Source organism: Geotrypetes seraphini, chromosome 8 (genome assembly GCF_902459505.1).
Source record: "Geotrypetes seraphini chromosome 8, aGeoSer1.1, whole genome shotgun sequence".
In the NCBI taxonomy this organism is placed as follows: Eukaryota; Metazoa; Chordata; class Amphibia; order Gymnophiona; family Dermophiidae; genus Geotrypetes; species Geotrypetes seraphini.
Window position 1 is genome coordinate 79,529,947 of NC_047091.1, and position 14,585 is coordinate 79,544,531.

General features: G+C 42.9%; 1 protein-coding gene across 1 annotated transcript in view; it reads right to left on the reverse strand.

The window, feature by feature from the left end:
* The window catches only part of DNAJC4 (DnaJ heat shock protein family (Hsp40) member C4), a 338,056-nt gene that overhangs the window by 303,647 nt on the left and 19,824 nt on the right, over positions 1-14,585 (reverse strand). The gene's annotated exons all lie outside the window — the stretch shown is intronic.

The window sequence follows — 14,585 nt, forward strand, 5'->3', positions numbered from 1 at the left end:
CCATGCAGGACAGAGCCATTCTAGACCTGAGGCTTACAAATGTGGAGAGTGCTTCCAATGGTATAGAGGGGGATCATCTGGCATCTAGTGATCACTGGACGGTGGAGTTCAATATTAGGACAAACTTGGAGAGAATTTATTCAACAAAGAAGGTTTTAGGCTTAAAAAAAAACTAACTTTGTCAAAATGGGTGAATACCTAAAGGAGTTGTTAGCTGAATGGGAACCCTAGGGTATTAGAAAAGCAGTGGGTATAACTCAGTGGTCTCAAACTCAAACCCTTTGCAGGGCCACATTTTGGATTTGTAGATACTTGGAGGGCCTCAGAAAAAATAGTTAATGTCTTTTTAAAGAAATGACAATTTCTTTATATAAAAGGTAAAACGCTTTATAGTTTATAAACCTTTCCTTTTGGCTAAGTCTTAATAATATTGTAATTTATAGCTAACGAGACATATGATCAAGAAACTGTTTTATTTTACTTTTATGATTATGTTAAACATACCGAGGGCCTCAAAATAGTACCTGGCAGGCTGCAAATTTGGGACCACTGGTATAACTGACAGGAACTAATTTAAAAGTGAAGAGACCTTTCTGTTAGGAAAGTAAATAAAAGTAAGAGGAAGAGAAGTCCACTTTCATTCTCAAAAGTAGTACAGTAGCTGAAAAGGTAAGATTAAAGAGGTTAGCCTTCATAAATTACAAGAGATCACAGAAAGAGGAAGACAAGCAACTAAGAGCTAAGAGAAATTGGCAAAATAGGATAGAAAGATATAAATGAAAGGAAAAAATTGCCATTAAGGTAAAATAGAGAGACAAGAAAATTTTTAGATATGTAAGTGATAGGAAGAAGTGCAAAAGTGGCATTGTGGGGCAGCACCTATACCATCAGGTACTACCCGTGAAGGCAAAATCATCCACAGCCAGTAAAAGGGCCCCCAAAGCAAGCTCCTGGAAATGGGAGGTCACTCCAACACTTCTCCCCCGCTGATATCATCCGACGTTGCCGAGCCTACAGAAAACCCAGAAGGGCAGCAGCTCTACCATCAGGTGCTGCCCATGAAGGCAAAATAGTCCGCAGCCAACAAAGGAGTTACCAGAGCAGAAGGAGCTGAAGCAAGCTTCTGGGAGTGAGAGGTCACTCTGCCCCCTCCCGCTGATGTCATCAGACAACGCTTATTAAGCATGTTGTCTAAGGTACAAGCCAAAGACGTACTTCTTTGTGCAGCGACTTACACAGCTAAGGAAACCCTGACAGAACACCAAGCCACCGAGTGACCTCTCTTGATACTGAAACACCATCAGAGAAGGAATATTGGAAAAAAATCCACACACAAGGAGGTGCGAACATCACTCATTCTTAAATTCAAGTAACTTATTATAAACTATAGAAAAAGAACAACTTAGAATGGAGGAAATCTGGTAAAAAGGCACACTGAAATGGACCAAAAATACCAGTGATTCCATCCCAAGCAAAGTTCCCAACTGAATTTAGAAAAAGCAGTTTCATCAACTATTTGTGAAGCAACAAGACACCACTGAGGTGGTTTGTGACAACACAGGTCTGTGCAGTGTGTTCAAACCTTGAAGCAGCCATGAATGTGAAACGCTGGCTATCATTGGTGTGACAGACCTTTTCTAACAAATATAAGCCTTTTATTTGTTAATCTTTAGAATTTCAGTGGATTTACTTGCACTGATTTGATTTGTAGCTGAGGAGTTAGATAGATTGTGAGCCCACCGGGACAGATAGGGAAAATGCTTGAGTACCTGATTGTTAAACCGCTTAGATAACCTTGATAGGCGGTATATAAAAACCTAATAAAACTTGAAAAAACTTGAAAACTTATGCCCTGCTATACCCATTACCTGTCTTTTGAGGGTGGAGGTTGGGATCTGAGGCTTTTCCTCCTCATTTTTCATTTTATTAGTTGCTCTGTTTCTCTGGGTACTTGTTGTAGTGCCCCTGTGTTAGTGTTTGTGATACACGTATGTACCTGTTTTGTTTCTGATAACAAGGAGAAGAGTGTTTGGTTATTACAGTATTTTTCTGCTTTCATTTGTATTTGTTTCTATTAATTTCATCAACTATAACATACCAAACCAGCTACAACGAAGTGGATGACATCACACACATGCTCCAGGCCCTCCAGACGCGGCAGGAGCATGTCGGGGAAGCTTGTCGGTTTATGGGGTGGGGAAGGAGGCAGAACTGGATGGGGCCACGGCGGAACGGAGCGGGGCCGGAGGCGGATGTGGATTAGGACGGGGCCATGTGTCCAGGGTTTTGCGGCTTGAAATATGGTAACCCTAATCAACACTGATATCAAAAACAGAATCCCAGTTATTATATCTGAATTCAGAAAGCTACGGCCAAACTCATGGAAGAATATATCACATAGACAACTGATAAACTGCGCAGACAGGATACCATATGCAATAGAAATGATCATCCCAAACAGTAGAACTCAAAGGAAAAGAAATCATATAAACAACTCCAGGAGAAAATTAAAAACAATCACGTGATACCATGCTGCTATGTAAATGAAAGATCCATATGCAACAAAACTGCCCCGATCAGAGATATGATAGTGAAGTTCAAACTAGGAATAATTTTCATCACAGAGACATGGTTAAAGAATAAATCTGACCCTGCAAAACTAGAGATCTGCCCAGCGGGATATAAGAGGATAAAGGGAGGAGGAGGAGCAATGATATATAAAGGCTTTCTAGAAACTGAAAAAAATCAGTTCCCTATACAAACCAGAAATAGAGCTGTTATTCTGTCAACTTAGAAGTGACCCTGCACAAAAACTTCTAGGCCTCATACTCTGTTACAGACCTCCCAGCCTATAGTCAAAATGTAAACCAAAAGCACAGAAATTTATATCTAATGTGGCATTGACAGGTTCCTCACCGACACTGTTCAGTGACTTCAACCTACCATTAGAAAACAAAACTGGCCCTTCTCATGCTTTACTGAATGATCACCACTAATATGGTCAGGTCACTAGCAGTGTTCCCTCTAAGCGGGCGGGTGTTGTGAGCAAACTTTTTTCACTGTGAGCTAAAAATATCGGGCGCCAGCAAGTTATGAGCCAAATAAATATGTTGCTTTCTACCACAGAACTTCCTTACGTTTGTATGGAATCTATCCCCTTTCAACTTTAGAGAGTGCCCTCTCGTTCTCCCTGCCTTAGCTACTAAGTCTATTCCCTTCAGTACCTTGAATGTTTCTATCATGTCCCCTCTCAATCTCCTCTGCTCAAGGGAGAAGAGGCCCAGTTTCTCTAATCTTTCGCTGTACGGCAACTCCTCCAGCCCCTTAACCATTTTAGTTGCTCTTCTCTGGATCCTTTCGAGTAGTACCGTGTCCTTCTTAAAGTACCAGTGCTGGACGCAGTACTCCAGGTGAGGGCGTACCATGGCCCGGTACAGCAGCATGATAACCTTCTCTGTCTCTTCAGTCCAGCATCTGCCCCTTCCATTCACTGTCTGTCTTTCCCTGCCATCTCTCCTCCTCCCCCCCCCCCCACCCCCCAATTTGGTCTAGCATCCATCATCTTCCTTCTGTTCCCCTCATGGTCTGGCATCTCTATCCTTCCCTCCCCCCTGTAGTTTTTAGCATATCTCTCTTCTCATTTCCTCCACTCAGATCTGATCATTCTCTGCTCTCTCTTCCCTTTTCTTCTCTGGTCTTCCTTCTCTATTTTCTGCCTCCATCTAAATTAAATTCTTTCTTACTATTTAGTCCCATTTCCCTCTTTTCACTGTGTCTACACACAGCTTGTCACCCCTTTCCCTTACCCCTCCATTATCTTACTATTTTCTTCCCCCTTTATTTATCTCCTCCTTCCATCCAGTATGTGTTCTTTCCCCACTTCCATTCAGCATCTGCTCTCCCTTCTCAACTGACATCCATCTGCCTTCTGCTCTCTCTCCCTTCTTCTCACTTCCATCATCTGTCCCCTTCTCTCTCTCTCTCATCTCCTCCATTCCATCATCTGCCCCTTCTCTCTCTCTCTCTCTCTCCCCCCCCCCCAACTTCCATCATCTGCCCCCCTTCCCCTCACCTTTGTGGGTCACTTTCTTTCCCCTGAGGGTGGCTCATGTCACAGGGGAAGCTTTGGCCGAGCAGAACCGCTTGATTGACAGTGGAACTTACTTGATTGATGTCGATGCTGGGGCCCGTTGCCGTTTGAAGGAAAAAAAAAAAGGTGGAAAAAAGGAACCTGTAAAGGCGAGAGGAAGGGAAACCTCCAGGACAGCTGCTTTTTGCCCTCCTTCAGCGGCCCAAGAGTTCAGACCAGCAGCGGCAGCTCTGTATGCTTTTAACTTCGGCACAGAGCTGCCCCTAATCAATAGTTTAGCGCGGTTTCATGAGGCAGCCTCGGGGCCTTTGATAGCCGGCCCGCTTCGATGATGCGATGTGGGCCGGCCTAGCAAAGGCCCCGAGGCTGCCTTATGAAACCGCGCTAAACTATTGATTAGGGGCAGCTCTGTGCCGAAGTTAAAAGCATACACAGCTGCCGCTGCTGGTCTGGAGGTGCGGAGACAAGGCAGGAGGCAAACGCGGTGGAAGGCAGGAGTCCCGGCACAGCGACTACAACAGGAAGTTGCAAGTCAGCTGACGCCGGCCTTTCGTTGCGGCGGGGACCGAATCCTTCGCGGACCGGCAAGATTTTGTTTGCGGACCGGCGGTTGAAGAACTGTGCTCTACACTGTGTGCGCTGTGACGAGAAACTTGTGCGCTGCGAGGTAATATTTTGAGCGCCAGCGCACCCCAGCGCAGCTTAGCGGGAACGCTGCGCCCGGCCACTACTTCACCTTAAATTGTGAAACATCACACACCAAGCCAAAAAGAAAATCAAATCTAGAGAAAAATTGATGCTCAAATGTCCTGGGGAAAGCTGGGACCCTCTTTACAAATGACAAAAACAAACCTGGACCAAAATCATAAAAATGTACAGATCCATAAAGATCACATTAGAATTAAAAGTTCTACTAGTAACAAGGAAAGTACCTAGAAGCGAGAAGAATGCTGAAAGTTTAGAGACAGATGGAGGAAACAACATGCATATTGTAACAGACAAATAAAATAGAATAAATGAAAATACTACTCAGATATGATCTGATAGACCAGGGGTAGAGAACTCCGGTGCTCGAGAGCCGTATTCCAATCGGGTTTTCAGGATTTCCCCGATGAATATGCATTGAAAGCAGTGCATGCAAATAGATCTCATGCATATTCATTGGGGAAATCCTGAAAACCCGACTGGAATACGGCTCTCGAGGACCGGAGTTCCCTACCCCTGTGATAGACAAACCAGACTTAAAGAAGTTCAAAATTCTAACAAAACTGACAGACTGCACAGCAATGACTGCTTCAAATGTAGCTCCCCCCACCCACCACAACTTACTAGCATCATATTTTGCATATAAAATAGAGAATATATTTCAACTATTTGATAATACAGCAGACAATCAACTAGATCAGGGATGGGCAACTCTGGTCCTTGAGGGCCAGAATCCAGTTGGGTTTTCAGGATTTCCCCAATGAATATGCATTGAAAACAGTGCATGCAAATAGATCTCATGCATATTCATTGGGGAAATCCTGAAAACCCGACTGGATTCTGGCCCTCAAGGACCGGAGTTGCCCACCCCTGAACTACATGATACTATTCCTGAAAGTCATTTATTCAATATACCAGTGGACAAAACATGGATAACATTCAATATGGTCACAATAACAGAACTAAGACCTCTGGTGAATAGACGATCTGAAACAAAATACCTACTGGATTTATGCCCCTCCCACTGAAATATGCCAGAAGAAGTTCTAAATTGGTTAGTTAAGTTGATTAACTCTACAGTAGGGCAAGGATGGTCTCAGAGGAATTTGGGGAAATTCTACTTACACCTACCCCTAAAAGAGCAGACCTATACCTATCCCAAGCTGCAAGCTACAGACCAGTAACTAACATACCATCATAATGAAGTTGAGCTTCTATTCGCAACCTAGCTAAAAGATTATATTTCAAAATGGAATCTACTATTGCCTTCCCAGCATCAGTTCAGAAATTAGCACAGTACAAAAACATGCTCGAATGATCTGACATCGAGAATTAGATCAGTATTAAGCACAGATAAACAAATGTTACTACTACATTAATAGAAACATGATGGCAGATAAAGGCCAAATGGCCCATCTAGTCTGCCCATCCACAGTAACCATTATCTCTTTCTCTCTCCGAGAGATCCCAATGCCTATCCCAGGCCCTCTTGAATTCAGACACATTCTCGGTTTCCACCACCTCTTCTGGGAGACTGTTCCACGCATCTACCACCTTTTCCATAAAGAAGTATTTCTTCAGATTACCTATCACCTCTTAACTTCATCCTATGCCCTCTCATTGCAGAGTTTCCTTTCAAATGAAAGAGACTTGACTCATGCACATTTATATTATGTAGGTATTTAAAAGACTATCACATATCCCCTCTCCCATCTTTCCTCCAAAGTATACAGATTGAGATCTTTAAGTCTGTCCCCATTTGCCTTATCACGAAGATCACACACCATTTTAATAGCCTTCCTCTGGACCGACTCCATCCTTTTTATATCTTTCTGAAGGTGCGGCCTCCAGAATTGTACACAATATTCTAAATGAGGTCTCACCAGTCTTATACAGAGACAACAATACCTCCTTTTTCCTACTGGTCATGCCTCTCCCTATGCAACCTAGCATCCTTCTAGTTTCGCCGTCACCTTTTCAACCTGTTTGGCCACCTTAAGATCATTACATACAATCACACCCAAGTCCCGCTCTTCCGTCGTGCACATAAGTTCTTCACTCCTAAACTGTACCATTCCCTCTGGTTTTTGCAGCCCAAAGGCATGATCTTGCATTTCTTAGCATTAAATTTTAGCTGCCAAATTTCAGACCATTCTTCAAGCTTCGCCAGGTCTTTCTTCATGTTATTCACACCATCCAGCTTGTCTACTCTATTGCAGATTTTGGTATCATTCGCAAAGAGGCAAATATTACCCGACAACCCTTCAGCAATATCATTTATAAAAATGTTAAAAAAACAGGCCCAAGAACAGAACCTTGAGGCACACCATTGGTAACATCCCTTTCCTCAGAGTGATCTCCATTGATCACTACCCTCTGTCGCCTTCCACTCAACCAATTCCTGACCCAGCCCGTCACTTTGGGGCTCATCCTAAGGACACTCAGTTTATTTATTAGACATCTGTGTGGAACACTGTCAAAGGCTTTGCTAAAGCCTAGCTTTTGCTAAAACCACATCTAGCACACATCCTCTATCCAATTCTCTGGTCACCCAGTCAGAGAAATTAATCAGATTTGTCTGACAAGACCTACCTCTAGTGAATCCATGTTGCCTCCAGTCCTGTAATCCACAGGATTCCATAAACTTGACCATTCTCTGTTTTAAAAGTGTTTCCATTAATTTGCTTACCACAGAAGTCAGGCTTACCGGCCTGTAATTTCCTACTTCTTCCTTACTTCCACTTTTGTGGAGAAGGACCACATCCGCCCTTCTCCAGTCCTCCGGTACCACTCCCAACTCTAGAGGCTCATTGAAAAGGTCAGTCAGCGGAGCTACCAGAACTTCCCTAAGTTCCTTCAGCACCATCTGGCCCCATCACTTTGTCTACCTTTATTTTAGCTAGCTCCTAACGAAAACAACCCTCTGAAAATTGATCAAGGTCTATTACTCCTCCATCCTTATTCACATTTGTCTTCTGCAGTCCCGCTCCCGGCGCTTCAGTCGTGAACACAGAACAGAAATATTTGTTAAGCAATTCGGCCTTTTCTTTATCAGCTTCTACATATTCCTCCCCTTCACCTTTGAGTCTCACAATGCCACTTTTACACTTTTTCCTATCACTAATATATCTTAAAAATGTCTTCTCTCCTCGTTTTACTGTGTCAGCTATTTTTTTTCTTCCATTTGCATCTTTGCTTTCCTGACTACATGGCCAGCCTCTCTTAACTTTTCCAGATATTTTTGCCTGTCTTCCTCTTTCTGCGATCTTTTGTAGTTTATGAAAGCTAACCTCTTATTCCTTACCTTCTCAGCTGCTACTTTTGAGAACCAAAGCAACCTTCTTTTCCTCTTACTTTTACTTACTTGCCTCACAAAAAAGGTTGTCGCCCTTATAATCTCTCCTTTCAGTTTTGCCCACCGCATTTCCACTCCTTCCAGATTTCCCACTCAGACAATTCTTTGATGTAAACCCCCATCTGAATAATGTTAGTTTTTTTTAAAGCCTAGAACCTTTGCTTTTGAATGAGCCCTCTCTGTACCCATCTTAATATTAAACCATACCATGCAGTGATCACTGGATGCCAGATGATCATCCACTGTAACATCAGAAAAACTCTCCCCATTTGTAAGCACTAAGTCCAGTATGACCCCATTCCACATGGGTTCCATTACCAACTGCTGGAACAGTTCTCCTTGTAAAGAATCCAGGATCTCCCTACTTCTAGAAGACCCTACAATAGGGATACCCCAATCAACATCCGTCATGTTAAAATCACCTATTAGCAAGACTTCCCCTTTTTTAGATATATTTTGAATGTTCAATAGGTTTTGCTTGTTATTGAGGTAAAGATTTAGTAGGTAAATAGTACACCTGAGAAAATGGAGGCAAATTTTCTTCCAAGACTTCCAAAATTTCCATCAAATAGCTCTGAATCATCTCTCTAGGGGTCACCTTTTGTACTCTTGGAAAATGTATTAGTCTCAAATTGTTATTTTGAGAATAATTTTCAAGTGTCTCTACTTTCCTTCTAAGATTCATATTGTCCTTAATTAAAGCCTCCTGTAATTGTTTAGCGGACTTCATATCTTGTTTAACTTTTTGAAGTGAGATTTTAGAGACAGTCAAATCAGATTTAATTATTTCCAGCTCTTCTGAATGCTGGGACAATTTTTTTTCTAATCTCTGGAAATTGGGATTAATTGCCTTGCCAAGTCCCATAAGGACTCTAATGTCACTTCAGGAGGCCTTTTCTAAAAGGAAGCTTGTATTTGAGGACAAAAGTGCTCACCATATGTTGAAGTTTCCTGGCCTTGTTCCCTTTGGATTGAACCACCTCCTAAAGCTGGAACTATCCCAGACTTCTCTTCAGAGTTTCCCTGAACAGAGAACTCACCTATCAGACTCCCCGATGTTAGACTGCTTGCCTCTGGAGAGAGGGCCGCCCCATCCTCTAGGGTTTCCTCGCCCCTGGGAGAACTGGCAGTCTGGGCTGCGGAGGTGGAGGTCTAACCTTGGGACTCAAGGTGATGTCAGGCCCAAGAGGAATCGTTCCAGTTCCCCTGTGGATTACTACAAAGGACGAACGGGCTTTTAGATCCATTCTTTTATCCTTTATCTGGCGTAATAAAGCACCCTGGATCAGTTTCACCACTTTGTCTTTGGACAAGAGGCTAGGTGGACTGAATCTTCCAGATATTCATTTGTATAATGTGGCATCACTATTGCATTTTGTGAATGAGGGTATCACAGGGCACTACAAATTCTCCCCTGAGGGGTGGATTACAGTGTGGTGTGCTCCCCACTCTTTCTTATCTTTACTACATGTACAGCCACGGGCTGGTCCTCGGTTCTACTTTTTGACTCTTTTACGCCAGGCGTGGCAGAGAAGACAACAACGCTCTCCTCAGGTATCTCCCTTTCTGCCTCTAGTGGGGAATGTGGACTTTTCCCTGGGGATGGGTATTTCTGGGTTCCAATTGTGGGCATCTCTGGGCTGTATCAGTCTGCGGCATCTTTCTGAAGGGGATACAGGGGTTTTCCCCACATTTTCTCAGCTACAATTCTGATGGGACCTCCCTGCTACACAATTTTGGGCCTACCTACAGCTCCGCCATTATTATTCCTCCATTGTATGCCAGTGGGGGGAACAGTGGTCCCTTGGCAGATCAGACGCTCAACTGTTACTAATTCCTTCTCAGATGAACACTTTAGCCACGTGGTACAGAGTCCTTAAGCTCGGCCCTTCCATTCCCTATTTAGAGTGGGTGGCGAGTCTGTGGTCCAGGGATTTGGCCGTTGATTATAATAGAACTCAATTTTTGGACCTTTTTGCTAACATCTCTCTGTTGGTTGGCTCCAATGACCTCAGAGAGATGCAATTTAAAATCTTACACCTCGCCTATATCTCTAAAGCCCGGGGTAAGGTTATGGGACTCTGGAATGATGTGACATGGTCCCACTGCCAGAAGACCCCAGGCACCTTAGTACATATGTTTCTGGAATGCCCTCACACCGCTGTTTGGCTTCAGGTCCTCCCCTTCCTTGATAAAGTTGTTGGGCAGCAGGTATCCCAGGAATATGGATTGCTGCTTTTGGGGGATCAACGGGAGCTTCTTCAACAGTAATTTGCCCTCCCCCATAGGAAGTTCCTTTACATTGCACTCCTGTTGATGAGAAAGATCTTATTACAACACTGGGTAGAGTCGACGCCTGCTTCATTTCACCAGTGGTTACAGAAAATGAAGGAGGTTGCTGCATTCGAGATTCGAACTTATCATTTCGCTTTATCTAGCGATAAACGACTTTATGTATCCCTGTGGCAGGCATCTCTGTCGGAGGCTGAGGGGGCTGCCTCTGCTGTTTGACTGTGCCTCTGCCCTGCGAGTCTCTAGAGCAGGGGTCTCAAAGTCCCTCCTTAAGGGCTGCAATCCAGTTAGATTTTCAGGATTTCCCCAATGAATATGCATGAGATCTATGTGCATGCACTGCTTTCAATGCATATTCATTGGGGAAATCCTGAAAATTCGACTGGATTGCGGCCCTCAAGGAAGGACTTTGAGATCCCTACTCTAGAGGCTCCTCACTGTTTGCTTACTCTCAATCAGATATGGATGGTGTGTGCATGTGTTGTGTCTGGGGTGTATTTGATGTGGATGGTATGGGTTGCTGGCTATTGTCTGACGGAATGGTTGGGAATGCGTGCAGGGGTTTGAGGGGTTTCTCATTTAAAACTCAGGTTATTGCAGCCCTGATTGGTTTTCCTCATTACATTCGATTTATCAACAGACTGCTGAACTACTCCTTCTTCAGGGGGGCCTTGTACACGTTGTTCCTTCCAGATTGTTGTTCCATGTTGAATTTCCTGTTCCCCTTCCTGGGTTGTATGATTTGTTGCAGGATTTCCTTGTACTGCAATTCTTGTTATTCATCTTGTATTGGCTGCTTTACCAATAAAAATTATTTTAAAAATAAATAAATAAAGGAATCATTCCGGTTTCACCAGCACCCGGCATCCTCAGCGGGCTTGTCACCGGGAGTATCACTGCCGCTCCCTGCATCCGGCGAACCAGCTCCTCAATGTTGCCGAAAAGCGGAATTCCAGAGCCGCGAGGCACCAGCAGTGCTCCTGCCTCTCCTTTTTGGCATCGCAGCAAAGGAAAAATTTCTGCAGGCAGCAGGAGCCACCTAGAAAGGTAAATTGTTGGCGGGGCACAGCTCGATCTAGATGCGTGTTGCCAAACACGTCTAGTCAGCAGCCCCACAGTACCAATCTTGCAGTGTTACGTAATCTGAGTCCAGCTGCCTTCCCTCGCCCCTGGGAGAACTGGCAGTCTGGGGCTGCGGATTTCCCCACTGCTGGAAATCTTTGATGTCTCATGAATCATTTCATCGATGTACCTCTCATTCTCGCGGATGCTTCCTAGTCTTGTCACCTCCTCTCTCAGTTCTTTTACTTCCTTCATGAGGGATTCAAGCTGAAGGCAGCTTGTGTACATGGAACCACTCCTTCTGCCTGGGTAACATTTTCTGTCTGCACAGAGATAGAAGTTGTAACCTGAGCAGCAGCTTTGGTGATACGATGTTTCCCAGCCATACTGTGGTGCAGAAGTACTTACCCTTGAAAGAAAAAAAAAATAAAGGGCAGAAAAATCCTACCAAAGTAATTCCCTAGAGGCACAAAGTAGTTCACAGGTTGCTGTGAAAACTATCTTTAATGCAGATCCTCTACAACCTCTCTCTTAGAACCAGGCTTACTGAAGGTTAGGCACTAGGCCAGCATTCCTCCCCTCAAGGGTCACCTGTGGAATCTGATCTCTTAAGAAAGTCCTCAGAGTTCACTCTACTGCTAAATAGATTATCTGAAATAGGAATTTCAGGAATGGTATTGCAATGGTTCCAAGACTTCCTGATGAAAAGATGCTACAGAGTGTTAAAAGACAGAGCCTTCTCTGACTACAGGTCTCCACCATGCGGTATACCACAAGGATCTCCCATCTCACCACTATTATATAACATCTTCATGACCACACTGATTTCATTAATCCTCAGACCAGGGAAATGGCTCTTCTCATATGCAGATGATGTCTTTCTACTAATCCCTGCAAGTATGAACCAAGCAAGCATGACTATCATATTATCCAGAACAACAACTAAAGTGCAAGAATGGGCAGGGATGGTGCAAGAATGGACGGGGAGATACCATCTCAAACTAAACACTGAGAAAAACAAATTATTATGGTTTGGATGACACACACAGCTAATCCCATCTACCATTACTCTGATGACTAGAACCAGCTTCAACACTGAGAAAACCTCCAAAGTACTGGGAGTCACTTTAGATAGCTCATTAAGGGCCTTTTTTACAAAGCCGCACTAGCGGCTGCCGTGCAGCAAGAGCCCCGAAGCCCATAGAGATTTAAAGGGCTTCGGGGCTGTTGCCGCGCGGCTTTGTAGAAGAGAGGGTAAATTTTGAAGATCATGTTAATGACCTAGTCCGATAATTCTCTCTCATACTGTAAAAACTATGAATCATAAGACCATATGTCTTCCAACAGCACTACAGGATACTAGTGCAATCAATGATATTGTCACAACTAGACTACTGCAATGCTCTACTTTCAAATTATCTCCATGAAACTAATGAAAAAACTCCAACTGATAGAAAACACTGCAGCAGAACTCATATACTACAAATCAAGATTTGACCATGTCACACCACTGCTTATAGAACTTCACTGGTTACCGAAAGAAAAATGAATAGAATTCAAACTATGCTGTTTAGCATTTAAAATGATATACAGAGATGTCCCTAATAGCTTCCCCAAATTTACTGAACTATTGGGTAGATCTGATGATCAATGTAACTTAACATCCTGATCTTATCATTCCCAACTGTGAAAGATATAAAATACAAGACATCAAACAGCAAATCATTCAACTACCAAATAGCAAAAGTGTGGAACTCACATCCCACTGTAATTTGCACAACCACAGTAATTACACTGTTTCGCAAAAATCTAAAAGCATGGTTGTTTTTTTAAGAAATCCCTACCAGGGGTCCAAAGAGACTCAGACTAATAATACAAGTTACCTGAAACAAAGACAATGTTAATAGTCAGCTTAAATCTTTGATATATTACCTCAGACTGTATGCATAATTTAATAACAATTTGATAACTTTATGAAGCATATATAATTCTTTATAGCATGTATAATTCTTTGAACTCTAATTAATGAGGATTCGGCAGGATATAAGATTGTACATATCATATCATAACATAACAAAAGTGAAGGGCAGCAGTAAGCAGAAACTGATAAGGATACAATACAACACTTATATTCTGCTGCAAGCCAAAAAGCTCTGAGTGGATAACAATAAAAGAATGCTAGCCATAGCCAAAATAAAAATGCCTTCAGTAAACTTTAAACAGAATACCTCTAATCTCATGAATAAAGCTAGAGCAGTCCAACATCTAGCAGCTTGAAATGTAAATGCAGCAGCATGATATTTCCTAGACTTTAAAAAGCTAATCAAAGGATATGGAAGAACTAAAAGATCCTTTGAATACAAAGAATGGCTTGCCAAAGACAGCTCAATAGAAATCAGATATCTTGGTGCTTGGCCCTGTATAATTCTAAAAACAAAAATACACATTTTAAAATACAGTAGCACCGTGCAAATTTTCTTAAATATTTTTGTTGTGTGTTCAGATGAAGGGCCGGGAGTAGGAACACAGAAGACAAAGGTGAATAAGAATGGATGTACTGTAGACCCTAACCGATTTTCAGAAGACTGTGTTTGTGAGGGGCTAGGTGGGCAAAGCAATGGGACCCGATAAGATACATTCAAGGATACCAAAGGAGCATAGGGAAGTTCTGGTGGCCTTCTTGTCTGTTTTTCAATACTTAAGAGTCTGGAGTGTTCCCGGAGGACTGCAGAAGGATAAATGTGTTTCTTCTCTGCAAAAGCAGAAGTGAGAATGAAGTTGAGAGCTACAGATCGGCTGGTCTGACTTCAGTGATGAGTAAATTAAGAGAAACTCTTCTAAAACACAGAATATTGAGGTTTCTGGATCTGGAATCCAATGGATTGCAGGACCTGAGACAGCATGGTTTTATTAGAGGTAGGTCTTGTCAGACAAATCTGATTAATTTATTTGACTGGATGAGTAAACAGTTGAATTTAGAAGGAACCCTGAATGTGGAGTACTTAGATGTTAACAAAGCTTTGACACAGTTTCCCATAGACAGTGGTGTGCAGGTGTAATCAGCCCTGCAATTTGGGGGAA